Source organism: Eschrichtius robustus, chromosome 3, assembly GCF_028021215.1.
Source record: "Eschrichtius robustus isolate mEscRob2 chromosome 3, mEscRob2.pri, whole genome shotgun sequence".
Lineage (NCBI taxonomy): Eukaryota > Metazoa > Chordata > Mammalia > Artiodactyla > Eschrichtiidae > Eschrichtius > Eschrichtius robustus.
The window spans coordinates 160,495,456-160,515,059 of record NC_090826.1 but is presented as its reverse complement, the minus strand read 5'-3'; positions in this window follow the sequence as shown (position 1 = coordinate 160,515,059).

Here is a 19,604-nt window from a genome sequence, read left to right as displayed (position 1 = left end):
TGGAGGTACTGAGTCACGTAGCTTCAGGCATATAACATAAATTTATAAAGCTAAACCTGTGTAGAATACAAGACAGAATATAACTTTAAGATCTAAAGAAAAAAAAAATCAAAGAAAATATAAAATAATATAAACAAAAATAAAATACAAAGACAGTAACAAAAAGACATTAAAAATATAAAAGAAATGAAAACCAAAACTAAATGTATTTGTTTTAACAGCAGAAGGGAGTGTACTTACCTGTTGAGAGAAAAAGTCTCTTAGAATGGATTTAAAAATACACATTTAGCAATATGTTGTCTAAAAGAGACAAAGCTAAAATGGAGTGACTCAAAAACTTTGAAAACAATGAACAAAAGTTTGCCAGATAAATACGAAGTAAAGATATTAAACAGTCGGGAGGGTCATGGAAAGTGAGGGGTTTAATCCTCAGTGAGGCTATTAAAATAATGAAATTCTAAAAACCAAATAAAAGTTTTGACATACAAAAAGGAAATATCTTTGGAAATATAAGTAAAAATTGACAGTAGCATAATAGTTGTGGCAGATGTTAATATACCCCTCAGTCCTTGATAAACATGTAGACAAAAGAAAATACAGGATACAAATGATACAATTATTGATACTGATTTTTAAAGATATATATCAATCCTTCTATGTTGCAAACAGAAAATACACATTCTTTTCTACCACTCATTAAATTTTTACAAACATTGACCATATATTAGATAAAACTAGTTCATAATTTCCTCAAAGTAAATATAGTATAGGCTATACACTTTTAATGTAATTAATTTAAATTAGAAATAACAAAAGTAGAATTCACATTCCTAATCAAAAATTCAAACAAACTTTTCTAAATAACTCTTGGATCAAAGAAAAAATAAAAATCGTGATTTCAAAAGTGCTAGAAAATAATAGTAACAAGAATACTGAATAGCAAAACCTGTAGATGTGACCAAAGGTATAATCAGAAAAAAATGCAGAGTCCTGAACATTTTCTTTTTTAAAAAAAGAAAAAGTGGAAGTATATTAATTAAGCACTCAATTCACAAATTTGGAAAAAGACTGATGCCAAAAACTTGGCCTCTCTGCACTGGTGTCAAATCAAATCTCAGAGACAAGAGTTTTGGGTGAAGTAGAAAAGAATAGCTTTATTGCTAGTCAGGGAAATTGGGACACAGTGGGCTCCTGCCTTTGAAAACTGTGTGTCCCACCCAACCTGGGAGGATTCGGTGAGGAGTTCATATAGCAATAGTTCAAGGGTGGGGTTGCTAACAAGAGGGTGTGTGCAGGGTCTGCACTCCTTTAATCTGGCCTCAGGTGGTCTCCTGATCTTGATGAGCTTCTCTGGTTCCTTTAATCTGGAATGAAGAATACTAACACCTTTCATTCATAAGGGGATTTTTAGTTCTGTGAAGAGTTCAAAGATTTTTTTTTTTTTTTTATAGGAAGAGTGCAAGGGCTGCAACTTACAGGGCCCCCCGGCCCACCTCCCACACCAGGGGTGGTGGAGGACCCAGGCATGGATGCTGTCGGTGGCATGCGTGTGCTGCCGCCCCTCCAGCCCTGCTCGCTCCCTGGGAAAGGAGGGGCCAGCGGGGCCGCCCTGTGATGCCCACCGCCTCTCGGTCCGCAACGACCTCGCCACTTTCCCCGACCCAGCCTGTGCAAAGATATTGTTATGTGTATCCCTTCAGGTGGGACCAGAACCCTGCCCCAAGGCTGCACTATTGTTTCTCTTCCCTCATCTCTGCATCCCCTCCCTTCCCTGATTAGCAACTGTTGGAATCTGTCCTTTGAGACTCAGGGAAGGTCATGGAGGCTGGAGTCTATTCCTTACAAACAAGAAATGGGGGACACAGAAAGGCTTCTGTGCCCAGGAGCCCCACAGGTTCCGGCTCGGTTTCAAGCTTATGTTTACTTATGTTACTTATGTTTACTTTACATAAGTAAAGTAAAAGGAATAAAATAATTTAGATAAATGCAGAAATTAATGAATTAAAAAACAAACAGGGGCTTCCCTGGTGGCGCAGTGGTTGAGAATCTGCCTGCCAATGCAGGGGACACGGGTTCGAGCCCTGGTGTGGGAAGATCCCACATGCCGCAGAGCAACTAGGCCCGTGAGCCACAACTACTGAGCCTGCGCGTCTGGAGCCTGTGCTCCGCAACAAGAGAGGCCGCGAGAGTGAGAGGCCCGCGCACTGCGATGAAGAGTGGTCCCCGCTCGCCGCAACTGGAGAAAGCCCTCGCACAGAAACGAAGACCCAACACAGCCATAAATAAATTAATTAATTAATTAAAATTAAAAAAAACCAAACAAACAAACAGACAAGTCCACAGATTTGAGAAATAATCCTAAGAGCAAAAAAAGAGAGAAAACACAAATATACAAAATAGGAATTAGAGAAAAAAATATTACAGTTATGAAAAAAGAAATAATAATTATAAGAAATATTCTGCTAATAAATTTGGAACTGAATGAGGAGGAAGACTTTTGAGGACACTAGAAATAAGCAAAATTGACTCAAGAATAAATTAAATATGTCAGGGGTCCCCAAGACCAGGTTTAGACTGATGATTTGCTGGAAAGAGTCACAGAACTTAGAAAAGCTGTTTATTACAGTGAAAGCGCAGGTTAAAATCAGCAAAGGAAAAAGGATTTCTCATGGAGCCCAGGAGAAATCATTCACAAGTTTGTCCTCTCCCAGCAGAGTCACAAACACAAAGCAACATTGTGTGGAAATAAGCTGAGTGTTGCCAACCAGGGAAGCTCACTTGAGCCTAGATGTCCAGGGTTTCATGAAGGCTCAGTCACATAGGCCTGAATTGCCTGTGGGACTGACTTTTGCTACTTAGTTTCCAGCCCCTTCAGAGCTGAAACTGATACAGCATGGCCCAGGGCCCCAGGTGAACAAAAATAGGCATTCACCTTAAATCACATTGTTAGCATAAATTGTCTGGCTTGGCCTGAGGCCTCAGACATGCAGAGACACTCTTTTCAGGCAGGGTATCTAAAGGACTTAGAGGTTATCTCTGGGGAGCTGGTCAAGGGCTATTGCTAAAGACCTTTGGAATATGAAGGTTTTGGACAACCTAGGACTGCTGAGTTAACCCTTTACTGCACACAAAATAAACCAATTATTGTGAAAAAGATTTTGAAAGTTGTTAAGATCTACCATTTCAAAAAGCACTAGGCTTCTAAAGCTTCATAATTAAGTTCCTTCCAACTTTAGAGTATATAATTGCAGTGTGACTCAACCCTTTCTGGAGTCTATAGGAAGAAAGAAATCCTCTTTATTAATATAATTTCAGCATAAAAACATACTACCAAGAACAAATGATGGTTCAGAAAAGAAAGCTACAGATGAATCACACTTTTGGATATTGATGCAAAAATCCTAAACGAAATGTAAGCCAGCAGAATCCAGGAGTACATTAAAAGAATAACATACTGTCACCACATGGAGTTCATTCCAAGAATGGAAGTATGGTTCAATACATAGAAATAAATCACTATACTTCACGTATTAATAGTTCAGTGGAGAAAAGAAACTATATTATCCAACAGATAGCAGAATAATATTTAAGTTCATCACCTAGTTCTGATTTTAAAATAAAGTAAAATAAGAAAGTACTTCCTCACTTCAATTAAAAAGGTACATCTCAAATTGTTAGACAAGGTCAACCACCATCTGACTTTTATTTAGCTACTAATTCTAGAAGTGCTGGCCACTATTATTAGATGAAAGAAATACAAGTTGAGAAAGAATTTTAAAATTATTATTTGCAGATGACATGACTGTATACCAGGAAGAACGAAACCAACTAGAACTTTAGTATAAAGGAGCTCAATAATGTGACTGGTTAAAAATTGGATACAAAAAGTCAACAGTTTTCTAGTTTCTAGCAAGAAAAACTAGTTAGAAATTTAAGAAATGTCTCCACTTAAAGTAATTCATAAAATATCTGTGAATAAATTTAAATGAGATCTATATGAAGAAAACAATAAAACTCCTTCCAGGGATATAAACAAAGATTTAAATAAATGGAGAGACATATCTTCTATTTGGAGAAAAGTCAACATTTTCATGGTGCATCTTTTCCAAAAATTAATCTAATAAACTTTGACAAATCTCATGCAGTTCTAATATAATCTCTAATAGTATTTCTTTTGCTACTCTAAAAAATGATTGTAACATTCATCCTGAAAAATAAATATGTAATAACAGCCATGAAAATTAAAACCAAAAATGTCAGAATGTTACTCTTTGAAAAGAAATTAAGCAGTGTCTTTCATAATTCTCTTAATGCCATAATATTGAAGAAAGAGGTACTAGTGAGGTCCAGACAGATCTAAGGGATATGTGTCTGGAAAAGATAAAGTACAGAAAGTTATTTTCCATTAACTCCCTGTTCTCTCTCATGCCTGCTTTGAGTCCCGACATGGGTTGCAAATGGCAGCAGCCAATCCCAGGCTCTCCCTGCTGCCTTCGGTGTGGTCTATTGACCAGCTCACTTCCCTGCCACCTTCTCCTTTCATAGGAACAACTGGAGAAACTATTGTGTCATAAGCTTAGATTAGTCAATGAATATGAGACCATTTGTAGTGACATCCTTTTAGTTCCACAGATGATGAAACCAAACCAAAGTAGCAGGTAGAATGATAAGACCAGAGACTTGATGTGTATGTCACCCAGAGAACAGCCTCTGATATCCTTTTTTTTAACTCTGGGGAATTCCAAGCCTCTAATGACTGTGCAGAATTAGTAAATCACATCTGATCTGCAAACCAGAAGGAATCTTTTGAGATGGATACCGTATTCCTATGTAATAAATGTTTTCTTATTTTAAAGTAATAAATCTACTTCTGTTTAACTTACAGGTGGCTAGAATTGTTGCTGTCATCTTTAGAAAATCATTGAAAGGAAAAACCTAAACCTAGATTTAGGGCTTTGAACTGATGCTGTAATGGGATAAGACTCTTGAGAACCTTGGCAGGAAGTAACTATATTTTGTATTTGTTAGGAAGATAAATCACTGGGCCAGAGGGTAGGTTATGGCAGGCAGAATTTTACTCTGGCCCTCCAAACTCCCACCCCATGGTGTGCCACAGTCTCTATAGTTTTCTTGCCTTGAGTGTAGGTGGAGCTAGAGAATGTGATGGGACATTACTCCCATGATTAATTTACTAGTCAGTTGATTGAGTTTATGAAAAAGGCAGATTCTCCTTACTGGGCCTGACCTAACCAGGTGAATCCTTATAAGGCATGGTACTGGGCATCTCCTGAAGTCAGAGAGAGTCAAAGTAGTAGGAACATTCTCTTGCTGGCCTTGAAGAGACAAGTTCCTATGAGTCCTACAACCACAATGAACTGAATTCTACCATCAATCTGAATGAGCTTGGAAAGGACCCCAAGGTTCAGTAAGAACACAGCCTGACTGACCCTTAGAAACAAGATTGCAGCCTTGTGATGCCTGAGCAGAGAAGCTGGTCGAGCGCCGCTGGGACTTCTGACCTATGGAACTGTGAGATAATCAGTGAGAGCTGTTTTAAGCTGCTGTTTGTGTTAATTTGCTACATAACAGTAGAAAACAAAATACACAGCCTTCTAGCGGAAGAATCTTGGGAAATGGCAGGGGTTTTGTTTGCTTTGTTTTGTTCCTTTTAAAACAGTAAACATAGTTTTATTTTTTTGTGTGTCCTTGTCTGTGTTCTCTTTCCTCTTCCCCCACCCTTCTTTCTCTTCCTTTCTTCCACCCTCTATAAATCTTCCTTTGTAGTTTCTCTTCCTAGTAAGACTTGATCTCTGCTTCTGTCATGATATATTTCTGTATTATAGCCATGTGCATTTATAATCAGTGGAGTTGAAAGGGTCATAGAGATGTCATAAAGAGCTCCACCATTAGTTAGCCCAGTGGACTTGAGCAATTTACATGACTCATTTGCAAATGAGAAGATGTCTGAAGGTTCCTACTTGCACAAAAGTTCAACAATTCTATGAACTGCCCATATCTGTGTGTAAAATTGGAGATAATTGTGTCACTGTTTCTGGGGAGTTTTGAAGGGTAACATAAATGGCTACAGTCAATAATTTATCTTGAACAGCTATCTCCCCTGGAACAGGCTCATGATGTTCCTAAATCACCACAGCCTCATTAGACAGTTTCATGTAGGTTGTAAGGATTGGGCTTTCATCCCAGGCAGGCTCTGATTTATCTTTCCTGTAATATCACTTCAATTTCCTTACCAACAATATAGAAGAAATCTAAAAGAATAGATGCCAAAAAAATGAGCAAGAATTCAGTCTTAGATCCTCGCTTCTGATGATCTCCTTTTAGGAGGTTCGAATTAGCCTCTATAACTTCCACCTATATGTAATCAGCATGACTCTTCTAAGTACTGGGGATTAAAAGATGAATAAATCAGACCTTGAAATAGCTCACATTCTTTTGGTCAAGGTTTGTGTATGACCGTATGACCATGAACAACCGTAAGCAAATCAGATCTCAAAATCATAACAGTAATATAATCAATGTATCATAGGGGTTCAGAAGGGGCAGATTTTAGGATGGAGAATTTACAGCATTCTTAAACCCCTCCCCACCTTGTGGATACTGAACTGAGAGTTGTTGGAGGAGGGGAGAGAATTTTTGGACACAGCTGTTGGGTTAAGTCACCATCCCTTACCTACAAGGAAAGTTGAAGCTGGTGCTTTCTCCTTCAAGTTGTGTGCCCGACACACAAGCAGTTTGAGGGGTAGTGAACATGTGTCTGATTCACCCTGAGAAGTCTAAATACAACCTGCATTACTGATTAGTTGAGGCAAAGTGTTATTAATAGGCCAGACACGTCGTGCAAGGAGGCAGCATGACGTTATCTGATATCGATCGTTACATGGGGCTCCCTGGAGGGGCCTGGTCTCAGCAGGAAAATGTGGAGATTCTGGATATTTGAGGGTACAGAAGTGGTTCCCAGTTTTTCTGGTCTCAGGATCTCCTTATACCTTTAAAAATAATTGTGGGGGGCTTCCCCGGTGGCGCAGTGGTTGAGAGTCTGCCTGCCAATGCAGGGGACACGGGTTCGAGCCCTGGTCTGGGAGGATCCCACATGCCGCGGAGCAACTAGGCCTGTGAGCCACAACTACTGAGCCTGCACGTCTGGAGCCTGTGCTCCGCAACAAGAGAGGCCACGATAGTGAGAGGCCCGCGCACCGTGATGAAGAGTGGCCCCCGCTTGCCGCAGCTAGAGGAAGCCCTGGCACAAAAACGAAGACCCAACACAGCCAAAAAAAAAAAAAAAAAAATTGTGGACCTTGAGGAGGTTTTGTTTATATGGGGTATAGCTATCAATTCTTATTAGAAATTAAACCTGAAAAAAAATTAAAATGTTCATTTATAAATTCATTAAAAATAGCAGCAGCATTATATATTAGCATAAATAACATTTTTATATGAAAATAACAAATTTTCAAAAATAAAAAAATAATTCAGAGCTGTTTTACATTTTTTCAAATCCCTTTAATGTCTGCTTTAAGCTGGATTCTGCTGCATTCAACCTGTTGTTGTTCTGCATTCAATGTGCTGGTTTGGTTGAGGTATGGGAAGAAAGTTCAACCTTATACAGGTATGTACTAGTTGGAAAAGGGAGGAATATTTGAATAGCCTTTTCAGATAATTATGAATACATCCTATAGCCTCTTTAAAACACACTGTACACTTGTGAGAGAAAGAAAGTGAAAAAGGTAAACCACATCTTAGTATCATGATGAGAATGCTTTTAACCTTGCAGCCTCTGTGAAAGGGTCTTAAGAATCCTCAGGGATCCCTGGACCCGACCTGAGAAGAGCTGTGCTCAAGGAAGGAGTAACCAACCAGCCAGAGAAGCACCACACTTGTCTCCATGGAGAGGCTCTGGGTGATGATGGAGGTCTCTGAAAGACACATGGATGAAGTCCCAGAAAATACCATTTAGGTAAGAACTTTTCTGTTCCCCTTATCTTTTCTCTGTTGGAAACACAGGTAATCAATGTGGAGGAGGAAGGATGGTAAAAGGGGAAAGAGAAGCACCCAACCAGACATCCTTCCCCCAGTGGCAGCCTTCCTGCCTGCAGCAGTCCTGAGGTGGGGAAGAAAGCCTGGTTTTAAGATTGACCCTTTTAATCTAGCATTTTCCAGAGGATCTTTTGTTGCCTAAAGCGATCAGATAAGAAATGATGACTGCCTGAATTTTCATTCAAGGGTGGAGAAGAAAAAGAGATCCATAGAATAAATGTAAAGGCATAGTGAGTGGAAATGAAAATAAATTTGCCTGATCAGCATTTTGGTTAAATACCTTTTAAACAAATAATTGCACAAGGAATGTGTAATCTCTGTGAAAGAAAATCACAGGTGTTTTAGAGGTAAATAATACTGGCCCCAATCTAGTCTTGGGAAGGGGATCTTTATTGGAGACCACATTGAAAACATGGAACTGGAGTCAGATTGGAGCAGGGTTTGGCTGCCAGTTTGGGCCACTTGTGCTCAGCTTGCTGGGCAGTGAGGGGCGACTAGAGCCACTTGAGAGGAATCTGCTTTTTTTTTTGGCCGTGAGGCATGCGGGATCTTAGCTCCCTGACCAGGGATCAAACCTGTGCCCCCTGCAGTGGAAGCACGGAGTTTTAACCACTGGACCACCAGGGAAGTCCCAAGAGTGGAAATCTGCTTTAGACAGAGTTGCTTTTCTCCTTTCCATGGAGAGTAGAAGCCATTCATAACCAAGAGACTCTAACAGGCAGCATGTTTAAAAGCTTTTATCTTTTTCTCTAGGAGTATTTTCGAGACTTTCAAGCATATATAAAATTTCTCTTTCTTCCCTCCTTTCAGGTATTGGGGCTTACTCTCTCCAATTCTGCTCACGGCAAACCTTGCAGGATATGAAAAATGCTGACAGGAGGAAAATTGACTGTGTGTTGAGTTACACCCTAGGGAAGGCAGACTCTAATCACCTTGGCAGATTGCTTCCTTTCCCTTTTCATTCTCTCTGAATCCACCCTCTCCTCCCCTAGTCCTTGTCCCTGCTTTCCACTCCCTAGCCCACCCTTTGTCTACCTGCCTTAGCCCAGGAGGTGGAAGGCATGGCAGCCTCATCAGAGCTGCTTCGGGGATCATCAGATCAGAGAAAACAAACAGGCCCAGAGCCAGGCAAGTTAGAGGCTTGTGAGGAAGTCAGGTCATGGTGTGTACTTGCTTCTCCCCATGCCACCCTTAAGGAAGAGGGACTCCCTGGTTATGACTGTAAGACTGGTCATCTGACTGATGGCGATAAACTCATCCTGGCTCATTTGCAGAGAAGGGCTCACGTGGAATGTGCTGCACCTGAAAATCACCTGAAGATATGGGGAGGGGGAAGGGTAAGCTGGGGCAAAGTGAGAGAGTGGCATGGACATATATACACTACCAAACGTAAAATAGATAGCTAGTGGGAAGCAGCCGCATAGCACAGGGAGATCAGCTCGGTGCTTTGTGACCACCTAGAGGGGTGGGATAGGGAGGGTGGGAGGGAGGGAGATGCAAGAGGGAAGAGATATGGGAACATATGTATATGTATAACTGATTCACTTTGTTATAAAGCAGAAACTAACACACCATTGTAAAGCAATTATACTCCAATAAGGATGTTAAAAAAAAAAACAAAAAACCTAGCCCGGTGTTGAATACTAAGGTATCATAAAATAAAAAAAAAAAATCACCTGAAGAGCTCAGCTGCTGAGGCAGACAAAGCTTCCTTCTTAAACCGGTTTGGTTGTAAAGGATGGGTGGGCAGGAAGGTTTATTAATGGCTGTTACCTTATGCCAGGCATTATATAGAAATCATCTCATTTAGGCCTAAGGAAACTCTAGGAGCTAGATTTTCTTATCCCCATAAGGCAGATAAAAAAAGCAAGGTGCTGAGAGATTGAATGACCTGCCAAACCCACACCACTAGTAAATGATAGAGCTGCAGATTCAATAGAGATAATTTTGGTGCCAATGGTTGTTCACGTACTGCCCAAATGCACAGTATTTCCCGCTGCTCGTTGTCAGTCATTTTATTGTTCTTATTAAGAAGGAACTGCTTAAAGAACAAGAAGATGAGGTCAAGGTTTTCTTAAAGTTTATTATTCTGCTGTTGTTGAGGATATTGCTCTTCATGATTGTTTTAAAATTTGGCAGGTAGTAGAGGAAGAAAAGCTGGGGATGATTATTTTTATAAATTGATTCTGAAAATTATTTTTTCCTTTTAGGAACAAGAGACATCTGTGTGTAGAAAAATGAATTTTTTCAACTTTACTTTTCTCCTTCCCTCCCCCTCCCTTGCTCTCTCTTTCTCTTTCTTTCTTTCCCTTTCTTCTTTCTTTCTTTCTTTCCCTTTGTTTCTTTCTTTCTTTTCAGACTTCTCTAAAAAATTTTTTTGTATTAAAAAGTTTGAAAAAATACAGGAAAGTAGGAATAATAATATAATGAATGTCCATGTATCTACAAATTCTTCTTTCTCAATTAAAAAAAGTTATCTCTAAAAATACTTTTCCCATGCCCTTTCCCTCCTGCTCCCAAAAGGGAGAAATCATCTCCTAACTAGAGCTTTGAATAAAGATCTGGTTTTAGCTCCTTCATGATAGACACTTAGTTTCTAATAAGATGGCTCTTCCTAAAGTTTTGAGTTCTCTTTTTTCTATCTACTTAGGGCCCCTTCATTCTGAAAGAGGAAAGCTCCTCGGTAGCCATCTTCATAGGGATGTTTCTAGAATTAATGAGCTGAGAGAGATGCCATTTTGAGCTTCCTTAGAAAAAAAATTAATGTGCAGCCTATTTCTCCTGCTTCAATGTATTTTCAGAAAAAGAGGCTGTCTTATCATTCTCTTACACATACACTCACAAACAGACACCTCTCCAGGATTTATTGAAGAATAGAAACTGGGGCATTATTTCTAATTGAATAATGATAAGAAGAAGAGATTCAGGGCCATTCTAAAACATGAACATATGAAGAATAATTAACTGATAATAAAAATGATAAAGCCAAACTAGTTCTTCACTTATCAATCAGCAAGCAAATACAAAGCACTATAAAGTTATTTCTTTTATTAACATGCATTTGCCCATTTATTTTTGGCTTTGTAGCTAAATTTTAATTATTTTTATATGATGCTACAAAATAACAGAGCAAACGTGTCCTAGCTCTACCTTTATTAACTGTGTGACCCCGAGCCAGCAATTTCCCTTTTGTAAACCTCATTCTCCTCATGTGCATCATGGAGATGATGAGGGTACTCACTTCATCAGGCATTATGAGGATCAAATGAAATCACTCACGCACGGAACCTGATTCCTAACACATGCTCAGTGAATGGCCACCACTGCTTCTATGCTGATTACAATAGTTTTAGCAGTCGTTTGGAATGACAATTACATCACTCCCAGAAATCCACTGAATGAATTGTGCTTTCTATCCCTGTAACTCTGGAGTCTACAGGGTGAGAGGTTCTGGTCCCCAAAGGGGCATACTTTTGCCAAGGGCCACAGGAAGATTCCCATTGAATTATAAAGTATGGCTGCCACCTGAGGAGTTTAGGCAACTTGTGTTGTGGGCAGGAAAGAAGAGGTGTCATTGCCTTCACCCTGAGCGTCCAGAGGAGGTAAACCTGCTGTTGTATAAAGGGGATAGGGAGGAATATGTGTGGAACCCAGATGATCCACTTGGGTGCTTCTTGGTACTCTCTTTTACAATTGTGATTATAAATGGACAGACAACAATTCTCAGAAACCTCAGCCTGAGAATTCTTTTTTTTTTTCCACAACAAGATTCTTTTTCATTATTTTAGAGAAAGTAGGTGGAAAGTCACAAATGTTAATAATCCATGTTGCCAAGCTTCTGGGGAGTAAAAATTTCCCAGCGAAGAGGAATATCTCCCTCAGTTTCTGTTTTATTAATATGAATAAAAAACATCTGCTTCTTCCCCAGAAAGTCCTGTACTCAGAAAGAACTGACCCAAGTCTTGGAGAACAGCCAGTTCAAGTGGAGGGGCTGAAGCTTCCAAACACAGCCACTGTTTTCTGTCTTGCATCTTCTTCTCAGTGGTGACATGGCCGCTGCCCAGGGAACCTGCGGCAGGAAGCCCAGGGTGAAGCAACAGCAGATGTTTGTGTGGTGACAGTGGCTCACAGCCCCCAGACTCATAACTCTGAATGATAGGCTTCTGCCTTCAATGACTGCTATGTAAGACCAGCAGAGATGAAGCTAATGGTGGTGGTAATCTAAAACAGATGGTGAAGGAGGGAGATGATGAGTATCAATTGCAGCCTGAAATCAACTGCAGTGGAGTGGAAATAATTCTCCCCACTAACTAATCTTCCTCTTCTAAGTTTCCCCTGAGGAAGAGAGGCCCACTGGAAACCGAGAGGAGACGCTCCCTGATTGTATATGGAGAAGTGGATCCAAATGGCACCAAAGGCGGACTCTGATAGACACAGAGATGTGCTGCCGATGTCTCCCTTCAAGGTAGGACTTGCTGTGGGGGTGACCAGAAGGCAGCCTCCAGGTGTCTGCTCATTTCAGAGGCTGCCTCAGCATCTGGCTCCAGGGCTCCTGACTGCGAGGAGTTTCTGGATAGACATCACAGTTGGGTTTCTCCCTGCACAGTCCTGGCTCTTCTCCCTTCCATTCACAGGTGTTGATTCCTTGTGAACATCTTGCACCCACACTCTTTCTCAGCATTTGCTTCTAGATAACTCGACCTATGACAGCTCCTGTTTTAATTTGGAGCCATGATACTGGCTAATTCCATATACCACCCACCCTCCATTCTTGTTCTGTCCTTTTCTAATTTCATTGTATATGATTATATTTCTTACTCATGATCAAGGCTAATTTTTTCTCCTATATCTCTTAGTGTTATTTGTAAGAATCCTATGCAGGGATTCATATATGTATTATAAGATAAGACATAGAAATCAATTCTGGCCAAGTAAAGGAAAAGGGGGAGAAAAGGAGAGGAAAATTTGAAAGACTCTGGTGCAGCCCACACAATCCAAGACAAAGATGATCAAGCTGGATCCAGAGAAGGAATGATCCTGTGAGAGCTTCAGGGTGTTTGTTTAGGAGTAAGAGTTCATAGACCTCTTTCCCCCCAAGAGTACTGCGATCAGTACAATTTCCAGCATGATGATTCTTCATTCTAAGTTTCAGGTGCACAAGAAAGGGGATATGATTGACCAACCTGTGTCTGCTTCAGATCAGGGAAGACAGAGGAAGCAGTTGGAGGTCCACAGCTGAGGGGCTGCCCCCAAAGAAGAGGAAATCTCTGGGGCAGCCATTCCAAGAGCCATTTATTGCTTTTAGTAACAAATCAGCTAGTAGAGAAGATGAGTTTCAATGATTCACTTGGTTGTCAGAACTTTGTTAGCTGAGTTGGAAAAAATATAGGAAGCCTAGCTTGTGTTTCAGTGTTTCTCCTCTATTGAGACTCTGCCCGCCTCTCTCTTCTCTTCTTGGTTTTGGTAAACTGGGCCACAGTCCTCTGGCTCTTTGGATGCCTAGAGACAGTGACTTACTCAGTGACTTCGTGACCACTCATTGTGGAGAGCTGGGTTTTCTTCCCCTATCCCTGGGAGGCCAGGCTCTGTCGCATCAGTGAGTGAAGGGCATCTACAACCATGGGCATCCCCTCCTTAGTGCTCACTGAAGAAGTGATTCTGCGAATCTCCAGTCTTCTGTATCAGGTAACTTTGATGGTGGGAAGCACTTTTTCCGGAGGGATCTCTGTTTCAGGAATAATTGCATTTCTGAAGAGAAATTTATGAACTGTGTGTGGTTATAAAACCAAAGCAGGTAACCACAACATATTTCTCTTTTGCCTTAGTGGTTAGAAATGTTAGATCCATAATTATTTCCCAAGTGTAGAAATTGGTTCAGCTATGCATTTGCTAAAACCAGCTCTTTCCTTTCTCTTCCATGGACCCCTTTTTGCGCTATGTCTAAATGTCCTATTGTGCCTTTGCACTACGTTCAAAAGTGTGAGCTGGCCCAGGTCCTTCTGGAAGCACACAGTATATAAATCTTTAAATAAATAAAGATAAGCCATTTTTCCTCCTCCTATCTCCAAAATAGAAAATAGCCATAATGGCTTATTTCAGAGATAAGGAAACTGAAATGTTTTGATGAAAGGGAAGTGACCAAATTGAAGATAACTGCTAGGCCTTCCACAGAACGAGATCAACGTTTATAGATAGCACACAGGCTCTTGGCACCAAGAAGGAAAGTTTCAAAACACACAGCCTTTGCCAGAGTTGCCTCTGGAACAAAGAGGAGCTACCATTTTTACCTGACATAAAGGGGTGCCCATGTCTCCTCTCTGTTTTTTTAAATCAGTTGAGCAAAAAGTTTGTCAGTGCATGCTCTGTGTTCACCTCATTGTGTTTGACAGTTAAATCCCTGAAAAGGGGATATTTTTTGGCTAACTATCCACTTTGGCAGAAATTGGTGTTGTATCAATATATAAAATTTTTCTGGTAAAAGATTTTCTTTTTTAGGCATATAATTTTCAAAGGAAATGTTAACTTGTATTTCCCTTCCTTGGACTGTAAACGTATTTGGGTAGTTAACTGGGTTAAAGGGGGCCATCATTTCAGGTTGGTTCCATGTGTGGGACATAAATTTCTGTCCCAGGGTCTCCCTGATGTGCTCCATGGTCATAAAGCTCACCTGTAGTCCTAAGTAACCGTCTTGTAAATGACAAGGTATGGGGCTGGGGAGAAAAATTCCCAGCTCTCCACAGGTGTGAGCAGTTGACTCCCGAGGGCAATCCTCCAAAGACCACTGAAGGTGTGAATTGTTAAAAGCAAAACCACACTGAAGCTGAAGCAGGAGGGGAGCGGGATGCACAAAGGCAGTGAAAGGGATCCAGGAGGATCAGGGCGGAATGCTGACATTATCAGTGTCCACCCCTTTTACTGTCAGATCTACTCACGTATCAACAAATTCATTCCATCCTGCCACAAATCCTCTAAGATGGCATTTGGACATACTGTTTGGGGAAAATTTTATAAGTGAAGGGTTAATGGGTGTAATAGTTTGCTAGGGCTGCCATAACAAAGTACTACAGACTGGGTGGCTTAAACAACAGAAATTTATCTTTTCACAGTCTGGAGGCTGGACATCTGCAATCAATGTGTTGGCTGAGTTAGTTCATCTGAGGTCTCTCCTTGGCTTGCGTACGGCCACCTTCTTGCTGTGTCCTCTGCGTACACATCCCTGGTGTCTCTCTCCTTATAATATCCTCTTCTTATAAGGACACCAGTCATGTTGAATTAGGGCCCACCCTAATGGCCTCATTTTTAACTTAGCTACCTCTTTAAAGACCCTAACCCCGAAATACAGTCATATTCTGAGATACTGGTGGTTCAGCCTTTAACATATGAATTTGGGGGGAGGGGATTGGATACAATTCAGCCCAAAGCAGTGGGACAAGCTACTGCAGTTGGTCTCCTGATGCAATTGTTCACAGTGCTATAACTGACGTGAACCATTCCCCTATCTGCCACCCATTCCAGATCCCCTTCACCGTGGCTAACACGTGTGTTGTTCTAGACAGCTTGCCTAGATCACCTGGCTGGGTGATTTTCATCCTGAGATATCTGATCCCCTGTTATCATAGACTTGACAGGCCAGGTTTGCTTTAATTGCCTCTTTACAGTTAAAACTGGAATGAAAACAGCAAGATATGTGCTAGTGAATACCTGTGTTCCAAGTACAGTCCTCTCCACCCCATTATGCAGTGGTAGGGTAATTGACCCTACCACTGGTCACTTATCTCTGTTGATATCATAACTTCTTTGCCTGCTGGTCAACCAGCATAAAAAAACCTGAAATGACCAGACAGAAGCTATAACTTTAAGTATAGAGGGACTTTTACTGTGTCCTATGGTAGAGATGTTCCTTTTCTGGGAATAAGTTACTCTAGGCCTTCAGAGCCTAAGTTTGTCTCCAGTGGGAAATTAGCAGTGATGGTGAGTGGGGCCACTTCTATTTCTACCCATTGGTGGCCAAACTCTTGTATTCTACATATGGAGGACACAGAGACATATAAGGACCACTGGCTCAAGACATGTACTGTATCCTGAAGGAGGGTGCATCAATGTCACAGGAGGTCACCTACAGGCTAGTGTCTCAGCTGCACCTGATGTGATTGTTCCATCTCTCTACCAGGGCTGGCAGCTTCTGTAGGTACAGTACAGTTTAGTGTAGGACCACTGAATACCATAGGCAGTGGTTGTTGCATGTCCTTTGCTGACAGGCAGGTCCCTTGGTTTGAGCTGATGTTACACAAGATCCCCTTCAGGTAATTGGACATTGTGGTACCGTATTAGTGTTGACTTGTGCTGCTACAGGTTGGATATGCAGCAGTGGCAGTGGCTAGATAAGCTTTGGTGAGAGGGAGCCCATGCATGGCCTCTATCTCTTACCCTGTGGCCACACTCTGCATCGGCCCATTTTGCAAGCACTGGGGTGGCCAAAGACTGAGGCTTGCTGACATTCACTGAATGAGTCATCCTGTCTGCTTGGTTGTTTAGTGCCCCTCCTGTAGTGGATACCCTCTAGTGGGCACCCTCGAGTGGGCATTAATGTGCAGCACAAAGAGTCCCTCACTTTATGCCACTACCATAATTCCATCCACATACCTCTTCTCCCCTTGCAATTCTGCTCATTACAAACCTCTGACAAACCAGCTAAGCATTTCCTCAGTAGGCGATAATCTGTGTATATCCTTTCTTTCTCTCAACAAAATGGATGACCACATACATCTCCTAAAGCTCTGCCCACTAGAAGGTTTCCTTTCATCATGGTGTTTCAGGCCTATCCTTGAGTGAAACCATAGTGCTGCAGCAATCCTTTTCCAGCTCACACCAACATATCAAGGTGACCCTTCTGTAAACCAGCCCCAGGATTTTTCCATCTCTGACAAGTGGTTGTAGAGAATCCCAGAGTAGGCCACAGGTGAGTTGAGGGAGAAGCACTGGAACAACATAGTAGGGAATGTTGGAACCTAGATGCCTGTTCTGCAACTTGCTCATGCCTGATGGTCCTGCTTGTGCCCAATCCAAGATGTACCTCTTCCATTGTACAGTGGATCACTGCTGTACCTGCATGACTTTATGACTTGGTCAGTCTGACAGCACCCAGCTCATTATGGGAAGCTCTGGTTGGTTACATGGTCACTTGACCTATGTTCAGAGCTCAGTCTCTATGAGGACCCATTAGTCTTCCAGGATATGGCTTTCAAGGTATCTTTCTCCAGAATCCTAGGAATCTGTGCTGAAACTCTCCTATTGGAGATTGCCAGACACCCAGTTCAGATCTAATACCATGGGATCTGCTGGCCCCGTCACAGAGTTCCCTTTGCTCTGAGCTCCATTGGAAACTGTCAGATATCTGAGTCTATTGATCAATGAGTTAGAGCATTAGTCTTAAGGTTGATATATGCTACCTCAAAATTTGGAAAGGCCTATTCATAGCAGTGCTTCTTTTCTAGTGGTAGGAGGTGCAAAATGCAGTACTTATTCTTTATCTTGGAGGAGAGATATCCTGGCATGTCCCAGACCACTCGGCCCCCAAAATCTCACCAATGTATTAGGTCCCTGAGTCTTTCTAGGGTGTATTTACTGGCTCTGGATTGTGTGTCTTATCAGGAAATCCAGAGTACCTGCCTTTTCCTGCCTATCATCAACATAGAGGGCCAGTGTGCTGCTCTGTGAAATGTCTGAACAGTAAAGTTCTCTTTAGACAATATTATAAAGAGAACAGGAGTGTTAACAGCCCTGAGACAAGACTGAATTTATATTGCTGTCCATCTTAGTTGAATATGAACTGCTTCTGTTCCTCCTTCCTGATGGGGTATTGAAAAGAATGAAATTATCAGATCAACAGCCATATACCATGGAAGATGCTTCGTTGATCATGTTCTAGTAAGGATAACATTTCCAGCACAGCAGCTGCAATTGGGACACTTCTCAGTTAGTATGTGGTAGTCTACTATCATCCACTATGACCCAATTGTTTACTTCAGGGGCCAGATGAGATTCCCCCCCACTACAAGCTTTAAGTCTTTGTGAGTGGCACTAATCTCTGCTATTCCACTCAAGAGATAGTAATATTTTTACTTGCAATCTTAGTGGGAGAAGCAGAGGGACAATTTCAGGGGCTTTTTCTTGGCTTTTCCTAATGATAGCTCTTATTTCACAGGTCAAGGAACTAACGTGAGGTTTCTGCCATATGCACAGTGTGTCTATCCTTCACAATGCTATGCATTTAGAAACTGGGGAAATTTCCACTGTGGTTGACCCAGAGACAGGACTTCACTCATCATCTGCCCTCTACAGATCTGTACCCTAACATGGGGGCTGTGATGGCTCTTTGGATTCCTAAGTGGGGGTCAGAGAAGATGCTTTATATATCAGAACAGGTCCTTCTGGGGGAAAACTGAAGCCCTGGAGGAATCACTGCTGCATATATAGTCTATGGCATTGCAGGTGAAGTAGCTTTCTACACCTGTTCCTGTCTCAAAATGCCCGGGAGCCTGCTCACTGTTCTGCCCCAGTGGGCATAGAACTGGAGCACTGGGAATTCTGGTTCCAATTCACTAGGGCTACACAACTTCTACATGTAGAAATGAGGGCCGTATTTTCTTTTTTTCTGCAGGCCTCCTTTTGGTGTGGCTAATGTCAGTGTTCAAATGAAAGAAAGAGGAGACATCACTGGAATTGGGTTGAGCACTCACAATGTGCAACCCTGGGATTAGATTATTCTGATGGTGAGCTTCCTAGGATGCCTGAGAATTTAACACTGTATACTTCCACACTTCAAAGCAATTTGAAAACACTTATATTGGGATCTTTCTAGATTATATTAGAAAATGCCCATGTCTGTCCCTGCGGGACATCCTTCAGAGAAAACAAAGTGATTACATTCTATTTCCTCTATAACTCGTTTATACCAGCCTTATTTTTTATTATCTCCTTTGGGGTCTTCTTGGCTTTAAGGAACACTAATGAGCTAAAATTTCCAAGCAGAGTTTAATCTGAAGTGTCTATTTCTATCTGAGCATTTAAAATCCAAGACAAAACTGCTTTCTTGTAATCTCTTCAGACCTGTTTCCTTATCTTTTATATCTTTATAAAACAGCATTCTAAGGTAGAAGAGGGTATGAACAGAAAGTGATTTCAGGAGCAGTATGCTTCTGAAGGACAGGGAAAAAAATTATCCTCTAGCAAAGAAAACCTTTGGTTCACACTGAAAGGTCCCCAAACTGGATTTATGTTTCTAGCCCCAAAGAGATTTTTATTAAGCAGATGCCTTGGTCCTGGACTTGTATCTCATGTAGGCAAAGCAACTTCAGGAAAAGGCCTGTATTTGGAGAGATTTGGGCAGTTCTTTATTGTAGACCAAGAAAAGGGTTGTTTTCAAATCTAGGTGGTTGTTCTGTAAAATGAGCTGTATTGATTAATTGATATAGTTTATCTAACCAATGTATGTTAAGAACCTACTATGCCCTAGATTCTAATAGACACAGGGGACTCACTAGATCAGA